The 9268-nt window shown below is 45.0% G+C and overlaps 1 long non-coding RNA gene across 1 annotated transcript; it reads right to left on the bottom strand.

The window, feature by feature from the left end:
• Positions 1-5832: 5832 nt before the first annotated feature.
• Positions 5833-9268, bottom strand: LOC103180337. Its single transcript, XR_488097.2, has 3 exons — positions 9191-9268; positions 7701-7906; positions 5833-6020 (listed from the first exon to the last, which is right to left on the bottom strand). It is a non-coding gene; the product is annotated as an uncharacterized LOC103180337 (long non-coding RNA).

Raw genomic sequence — 9268 nt, forward strand, 5'->3', positions numbered from 1 at the left:
TACACCAGGTGAGTTGTGTGGTTTGTGTGCCCTCTGTCACCTCCTAGAACATTTCCAACCTGTCCGCTCCCTATGCTTCCACATCCCCTGCCCGCTCTACCATTGGCGGTCAGGACTTTAGCCTTTCTGCCTCCACCTTCTGTAACTCCTTCCTCTTCGTCCGTGCCTTTGGTCATCTTCCCAACCCTCTGGACTCCAGCCCACAGCTTGGGCGCAAACCTTTGACTGTTCAGAGGCTTGGGATGTCCTCCTGATGTGAAAGTTGTTGTTTGATCGCTGGTCTAGAGGGAAATTAATCATTTTGTCTTCTCTTTCAGTCAGGCTGGTCGCTCTGTGAGCTCCTGGTTCCTGCGTCGGCCCCAGCACTTGCTCTTTCTGTGCCGACCGCTCAGCGAGACAAGCGCTAAAGGTAAGAGTTGGACTGTGGTGTGTTGTGTTCTGATTGCGGCATAAGAGAGGGAGAGTGAGAGAGAGTGGGAGAGGGAGCGACGGAGGGGAATGGAAGTTTTTTGGGGGGTCAGCCGGGTGTCTGACACATGCAGAAACCCATCACAGTGCTTAAAAAGTCTCAAAACCAAACTGAGAATTCCATGCATCCCACCTACACTGGGAAATAAATCCCCGCGATAGATTGTTGGAATGCAATGTGCCCACACTCTCTCTTTTTCTCTCCCTGGATGGTCGCATCCTACTTACCTAATTCTGGAGAGTATTAGGCACAGGTTGGCAAGAGCTAAGTCTTGGGAGCCCAGAATGGGCTTTGGGGTAACTGCTGGAGTCTAACCGGCTGAAATTGCATAGTTTTCCATTAGAGCGAAGTTTCGCAAGCTTTCCCGCAGCTGGAGTAAGAGAGCGAGAAAAAGGAGGAAGTGAGATTGAGAGAGAAAGAGTGTAAGAGTGAGAAAAAGAAAAAAATGAGAGGAAGAAATACAAACCAACCATAACTACTACTTGCATTTATAGACACTCTCAGCATCTCAGAGCGAATAACAATGCGTGAAAGGAGAGTGAAAGAAAGAGAAAACACGAGAGAAAGAAAAAAGAGGGCAGGAAAGAAGAAATAATTCCTTCAAAAAAACATAAAAATAATTGGGTTACTCAATCCATGATTGTTTGTGCGACACTGTTGTGTACAATTGGTTGCTGTGTTTTGCCAACAATATATACAGTCAATTCACTTTAGTTTATTCGCTGTGAGACGTCTCAAAGGTGTGATAAGGCGCTGTATCAAATGAAAGGATTGTTGTTATAAGAGAGGGAGAAAGAGAGTGAGGGAGGTAGGAATGAGAAAGGAATGAAAGAATAATGAGGCGAGAAGGAAATTAAAGAGAGAAAAAGGAATGAGAAAAGAATGAGATAGAGAGAGCGAGAAAAGGGAATGCGAGGAGAGAGAAAGGAATGAAATAGAGGGAGATAAGGGCATTAGCGAGTAGGGGAAATGGCAAGAAATCAAAATTAAAGACGCTATATCTGAATGCATGAAGCATTCGTAATAAGATAGCAAATTAATGACACAAAGAGAAATAAACAGGTATGATCTAGTAGCTGTTACTGAGATGTGGTTAAAGGGAGATCAAGGGTGGGTGCTAAATATTCCAGGGAATTTGGCATATAGGAAAGATAGGCAATGTGGAAAACAAAGTGGGGGGGTAACCCTGCTAATAAAGGATGGGATAGAAACAGTGGAGAGGAAGGATTTTAAATCAGAACATCAGGATGTAGAAGTCAGTATAGGTGGAATTATGAAATAACAAAAGGCAGAAGCAGTAGTGGGAGTAGTTTATAGACCCCCGAACAGCACTCACAGTATTGCGCAGAGTATTAACCAGGAAGTTAGTGGAGTATGTAGCAAAGGAAATACACTAATAGTGGGTGATTTTAATCTTCATATAAAATGGGAAAACCAAATTGGCAAAAGTAAGTTAGAGGAGGAGTTTATAAATGCATTAGTTTTCCAGATCAATATGATGAGGAAGCAATGAGGAAACAGGCGATCAGCAACAACATTATATTTGTATAGCGCCTTTCACATCGGGAGTGCGTCCCAAGGCGCTGGACAGAGTATAGCATTTCAGACCCAAGCTGGGGTCGGGAGGGGAAGGGGGGTGGCTGATGGCATGGTCGAAGGAGTGGGTTAAGCAATCTGGAAGTTAAGGCTCCTCTAGGGCAGTGACCTTAACATGATGGAATTTAGCATTAAGTTACAGAGTGATGTAGTTAAGTCCGAAGTAAGGATCTTAAATAGAGCCAACTTTGCAGGTCTGAGAGGATTTAGCTAAAATAGACTGGGGAACTTGATTAAAGGATATGACAGTAGACCAGCAATGGCAAACCTTTAAAAATATAGTACATAATTCCCAGCGATCACATATTCCCTTGAGGAATAAAAATATCACGGGAAAAGTGGTTCAACCATGGCTAACTAGAGCAGTTAGGGAAAGTATACAATTAAAAGGAGACCTATAATACTGCCAAAAAGAGCAGTAAACCTGACGATTGGGAGGACTTCAGAGACCAACAAAGAAAGACTAAGAAACTGATTAGGAGGGAGAAAATGGATTATGAGGGCAAACTAACTAGGAACATAAAGACAGACTGCAGGAGTCTTTATAAATACATAAAGAGGAAGAGACTATCAAAAGTGAATGTGGGTCCATTACAGGCAGAGACGGGAGAAATTATAATGGGGGGATAAAGATATGGCAGAGTCATCAAACAAATACTTTGCTTCTGTCTTCATATTAGAAGACACTGAAAACTTACCAAAAATAGAGGGGAACCAACGTTAATGTTAGTGAGCAACTTAGGGAAATTAACATCAGTATAGAATTAGTACGAGGGAAGCTGTTGGGATTCAAAGATGATAAATCCCCTGGACCTGATGGCCTGCATCCGAGGGTTTTAAAAGAGTTGGCTTCTGAGATAGTGGATGCCTTGTTTTTGATCTTCCAAAATTCTCTGGATTCTGGAACGGTTCCCATTGATTGGAAGATTGCAAACGTACCACTATTTAAGAAGCCAACTCTTTTAAAACCCTCGGATGCAGGCCATCAGGTCCAGGGGATTTATCATCTTTGAATCCCAACAGCTTCCCTCGTACTAATTCTATACTGATGTTAATTTCCCTAAGTTGCTCACTAACATTAACGTTGGTTCCCCTCTATTTTTGGTAAGTTTTCAGTGTCTTCTAATATGAAGACAGAAACAAAGTATTTGTTTGATGACTCTGCCATATCTTTATCCCCCCATTATAATTTCTCCCGTCTCTGCCTGTAATGGACCCACATTCACATTTGATAGTGTCTTCCTCTTTATGTATTTATAAAGACTCCTGCAGTCTGTCTTTATGTTCCTAGTTAGTTTGCCCTCATAATCCATTTTCTCCCTCCTAATCAGTTTCTTAGTCTTTCTTTGTTGGTCTCTGAAGTCCTCCCAATCGTCAGGTTTACTGCTCTTTTTGGCAGTATTATAGGTCTCCTTTTAATTGTATACTTTCCCTAACTGCTCTAGTTAGCCATGGTTGAACCACTTTTCCCGTGATATTTTTATTCCTCAAGGGAATATGTGATCGCTGGGAATTATGTACTATATTTTTAAAGGTTTGCCATTGCTGGTCTACTGTCATATCCTTTAATCTAGTTCCCCAGTCTATTTTAGCTAAATCCTCTCAGACCTGCAAAGTTGGCTCTATTTAAGATCCTTACTTCGGACTTAACTACATCACTCTGTAACTTAATGCTAAATTCCATCATGTTAAGGTCACTGCCCTAGAGGAGCCTTAACTTCCAGATTGCTTAACCCACTCCTTCGACCATGCCATCAGCCACCCCCCTTCCCCTCCCGACCCCAGCTTGGGTCTGAAATGCTATACTCTGTCCAGCGCCTTGGGACGCAATCCCGATGTGAAAGGCGCTATACAAATATAATGTTGTTGCTGATCGCCTGTTTCCTCGTTGGTTCCTCATCATATTGATCTGGAAAACTATCTCTAATACATTCTATAAACTCCTCCTCTAACTTACTTTTGCGAATTTGGTTTTCCCATTTTATATGAAGATTAAAATCACCCACTATTAGTGTATTTCCTTTGCTACATACTCCACTAACTTCCTGGTTAATACTCTGCGCAATACTGTGAGTGCTGTTCGGGGGTCTATAAACTACTCCCACTAGTGCTTCTGCCTTTTGTTATTTCATAATTCCACCTATACTGACTTCTACATCCTGAAGTTCTGATTTAAAATCCTTCCTCTCCACTGTTTCTATCCCATCCTTTATTAGCAGGGTTACCCCCCCACTTTGTTTTCCACATTGCCTATCTTTCCTATATGCCAAATTCCCTGGAATATTTAGCACCCACCCTTGATCTCCCTTTAACCACATCTCAGTAACAGCTACTAGATCATACCTGTTTATTTCTCTTTGTGTCATTAATTTGCTATCTTATTACGAATGCTTCATGCATTCAGATATAGCGTCTTTAATTTTGATTTCTTGCCATTTCCCCTACTCGCTAATGCCCTTATCTCCCTCTATTTCATTCCTTTCTCTCTCCTCGCATTCCCTTTCTCGCTCTCTCTATCTCATTCTTTTCTCATTCCTTTTTCTCTCTTTAATTTCCTTCTCGCCTCATTATTCTTTCATTCCTTTCTCATTCCTACCTCCCTCACTCTCTTTCTCCCTCTCTTATAACAACAATCCTTTCATTTGATACAGCGCCTTATCACACCTTTGAGACGTCTCACAGCGAATAAACTAAAGTGAATTGACTGTATATATTGTTGGCAAAACACAGCAACCAATTGTACACAACAGTGTCGCACAAACAATCATGGATTGAGTAACCCAATTATTTTTATGTTTTTTTGAAGGAATTATTTCTTCTTTCCTGCCCTCTTTTTTCTTTCTCTCGTGTTTTCTCTTTCTTTCACTCTCCTTTCACGCATTGTTATTCGCTCTGAGATGCTGAGAGTGTCTATAAATGCAAGTAGTAGTTATGGTTGGTTTGTATTTCTTCCTCTCATTTTTTTCTTTTTCTCACTCTTACACTCTTTCTCTCTCAATCTCACTTCCTCCTTTTTCTCGCTCTCTTACTCCAGCTGCGGGAAAGCTTGCGAAACTTCGCTCTAATGGAAAACTATGCAATTTCAGCCGGTTAGACTCCAGCAGTTACCCCAAAGCCCATTCTGGGCTCCCAAGACTTAGCTCTTGCCAACCTGTGCCTAATACTCTCCAGAATTAGGTAAGTAGGATGCGACCATCCAGGGAGAGAAAAAGAGAGAGTGTGGGCACATTGCATTCCAACAATCTATCGCGGGGATTTATTTCCCAGTGTAGGTGGGATGCATGGAATTCTCAGTTTGGTTTTGAGACTTTTTTAAGCACTGTGATGGGTTTCTGCATGTGTCAGACACCCGGCTGACCCCTAAAAAAACTTCCATTCCCCTCCGTCGCTCCCTCTCCCACTCTCTCTCACTCTCCCTCTCTTATGCCGGAATCAGAACACAACACACCACAGTCCAACTCTTACCTTTAGCGCTTGTCTCGCTGAGCGGTCGGCACAGAAAGAGCAAGTGCTGGGGCCGACGCAGGAACCAGGAGCTCACAGAGCGACCAGCCTGACTGAAAGAGAAGACAAAATGATTAATTTCCCTCTAGACCAGCGATCAAACAACAACTTTCACATCAGGAGGACATCCCAAGCCTCTGAACAGTCCAAGGTTTGCGCCCAAGCTGTGGGCTGGAGTCCAGAGGGTTGGGAAGATGACCAAAGGCACGGACGAAGAGGAAGGAGTTACAGAAGGTGGAGGCAGAAAGGCTAAAGTCCTGACCGCCAATGGTAGAGCGGGCAGGGGATGTGGAAGCATAGGGAGCGGACAGGTTGGAAATGTTCTAGGAGGTGACAGAGGGCACATAAACCACACAACTCACCTGGTGTATCTGACGCTGGAGGCCATGAACATCTGCGACTTCAGGAATCGGCATTTCCAGCCGAGCTTCAGCATCCTCACCCCGGCAAACTGCCTCGGTTTCGGGCAAAAGCAACGACATTTTGAGAAAATTGGTGTCAAATAATAATAAAAATGATAATCCTTAACCAAATTATTATTAATGGATACTTAGAAAGCCCCAGTAAGCGTTGACGAGAGGGTGACTAAACCCACAGTCACCCTGAGGGTGGATTTCACAATTGAGGTAATACCCACTGAAGGTTTGGCATTGGTTGTGGAGATGGATTAACCAATAAATCAACTAAACCATGGTTTACTTTAGAGCCCGAGAGGGGAGGGGATCCCGGTTATGGATAACAATTATCACAACCAGCGCATAAAAATAATAATCCTTGAATTTCGGTATGGCACTTTTAACAGCCTTATCACGCTATCAAGTCTTTGAGGTATCTCAAAGAGCTTCACAGAACATGCTGAATGCACTATTTGTGGGCAAAACACAGCAGCCAGTTGGGCACAAACAGTGGATTGAGTGACCAATATGTTTTAAAGGTAATGCAACCCCTGCCAATCAACTAACAACTGGGTCCTTACTGCTGGGTAAACGGGCATGCGGAAATTTGCCCAACATTTTGCCCTATTGGGAATCGAACCCAGGTCTCCCGCTTGCTCTGACCACTGAGCTACAGGGCTACACATGGAGATTGGTAGTGGCAGAGGTGATGGGGGGGGGGGGTGTTTAGGTGTACGTATGGCACCTTTACCCCCACGATGTCTCACCTCCCGCCCGTCGTGCCCTTTGAAAGATGGAAATTTCTCTGCCTCCCCACCCACTCTCCCTTGTCCCAGCCAACAATCCTCCGTATGAATTTATAATTCACCGAGCGGCCGGATGTTTAGTAATAATAATAATAATAATCCTTGCATTTGATATAGCGCTTTTCAAGTCGGGAGGACGTCCCAAAGCGCTTCACAGAATATACTGTAAAGTGAGTTGACTGTATATTTGTGGGTGAACGTGGCAGCCAATTGCGCACAGCAATGTCCCACAAACAGTCGTAGATTGAAAATGACCAATTTATTATTGTTTTTGTTTTTTGGAGGATTATTATTAGGCTCTGTGTGGAGTAAGGAAACTTGCCCGAGGTTTCGCCCTCTGCCTGGAATTGAACTCAGGTCTCTCGCTTGCAAAGCGAGTGCTCTAACCACTGAGCTACAGGACTCCACAAATGGAGTATTTATTATTGTGCACAAAAAAGGCTGCTGAGCCTGACGGGGCATTAGATGAGCAGAGTGCGTGCTCGGGGAGGGTGGTGGGGGCACGTTTGCATCCTCCATAACCAGTCAGTCAAACAGAAGCTAGAGATAGTAATAGTAATGCTTGCATTGTATATAGTGCGTTATCATGTTTTCGAGACGTCTCTAATCCCTTCACAGAATATACCGTAAAGTATAGTGACCATATTTTGTGGGTGAAAAGCAGCAGCAGCTAATGCCACACAAGAGTGTCCCACAACACCATCCCTCGTGGATTGAGTCACCAAATGTTTACCAAATGGTTTATTAACACGGGAAGAGCAATCCGACCTTCGACTTAAACAACCGGATGACTATTTACTGCCTGGGATTTCACCCAGCCCAGGAATTAAACCGAGGTCTCTTGCAAGGCGAGCAATCTAACCACTCTTAACAGGACTCCACGACAGTAGAGGAGCTCCCAGTCATTTGCCAACACAATCAGTTGCTCACCTCTGGTGTCTTTGGTGGAAGCTTGCCTGTTCTAGCGTGTTCAGCACATTTCCCCCTGCACCTTCTTCTCTCACTCTGGCTGCTCTACGGAAGCACTTTTGCTTTCGTCAACTCCAATCTCTCATCGAGGCAGGTAAATGGGTGTGTGTTGGGCAGGTAGGGCAAACTTACTGATTCCAACCTCAACATCCGTCATCAAAAACAATCTGCATTCATTCAAACAACCAGAATATTCAAGTCAAAAGTAGTTTTCACAGTCAAAGCACTCGTCCATGATTTCGTCACCTCCCAAATTAACTTTTGAAATGCCCTCTTCGCCGACCTCTCCAGCTCTGCCGTGCACAGGATCCAGTTGATCCAAACCTTTGCCGCCCACATATTCTCCCGTACTAAACTCCGTACCTGCGTTACCAGACGGGCTCCATAACGCCAAGCAGATCAATTTCAAGATCCTCACAGTAGTTTCCAAAACCCTTCACGCCTTGGCACCTCCCTGCCTCTCCGACCTGCTTACTCCCCAACCCACTACCCGCTGCTTCCGCTTAACTGGCTCCAGCCTCCTGCAGGTCCCTCGTGCCCTCCGTTCCACCATTTTTCCAGCGCCTTGAGATGTCCTCCTGCTGTGAAAGGCGCTATCCACGTGTAATTTTTTGTTTGTTGGCGGCTGTGCTTCCAGCCACTATGCTCCGAAAATCTGGAACAATCTTCCTCTATTCCGCTGCCTTTCCCCTTCCTTCCCCATTTTCAGGTCGCGCCTGAACACCTTCCTATTCGACCGTGCGGTCACCTCCCACCGACTCAGCGTCGTGCTCCGCCACTGTTAAGCGCTCTGGCCTGCGTGAGGGGTGCAAGTTGTTGTTGCTTTAAACCCATTTGCTCATAGTGGTGGTTGGGGGGTGGGGGGGGGGGGGAGTAAGGAAATATATCCGTGAAGAGGGAGGATTGTTGGCTGGGACACGGGGATAAATCCTTCACAACAGACCAAGTCGGGCACAAGTAGTGGGAAGCTCAGTGTAAAAGTCTCACCCAAAGGACGGCGCCTCCGACAATGCAGTGCTCCCCCCACACCCCCATTTGAGCACTGTGCTCGAGGGTCAGCCTGGGCTGAGAGCTCCAGGTGGGACTTGAACCCACGATCCCACCCCATCCTCCTCCGGGCCCCTGAAGGTCGCAGAGAGACGCTGAATAAAAAAAAAATCAGTACGTGGTATCTCTCTGGCTTTGCGACTTCCTGTTGCGAAAAGCAGCAGCAAGAAGAAAAGGAATCGAGAGAGACAGAAAAATGCTGAGACTGTAAAAATATAAATTAATCCGAGAGGCTTTAGGCAGCACAGCCCAGCCCTCAGCCAGAGGGCGTATCAACTCCAAAATTACTGTGCCTCGTCTAATGCAAATGAAAGGGAATTAAATAGGATTCATGCGTGGAGGAAGGCTCAAAAAGTCTTGCGAGTTTGGGGGTTTTGTGGGGGTTTTAGCGAGTGAGCACTTACCTCCCTCAGGGCTGCATGAACCTAATGTCCTCTGCGCTGGTCACTTGACAAACAAGCCTGCCCCAGTTTCAGCCTATC

Source organism: Callorhinchus milii, unplaced genomic scaffold, assembly GCF_018977255.1.
Source record: "Callorhinchus milii isolate IMCB2004 unplaced genomic scaffold, IMCB_Cmil_1.0 Scaffold25, whole genome shotgun sequence".
Classification (NCBI taxonomy): domain Eukaryota; kingdom Metazoa; phylum Chordata; class Chondrichthyes; order Chimaeriformes; family Callorhinchidae; genus Callorhinchus; species Callorhinchus milii.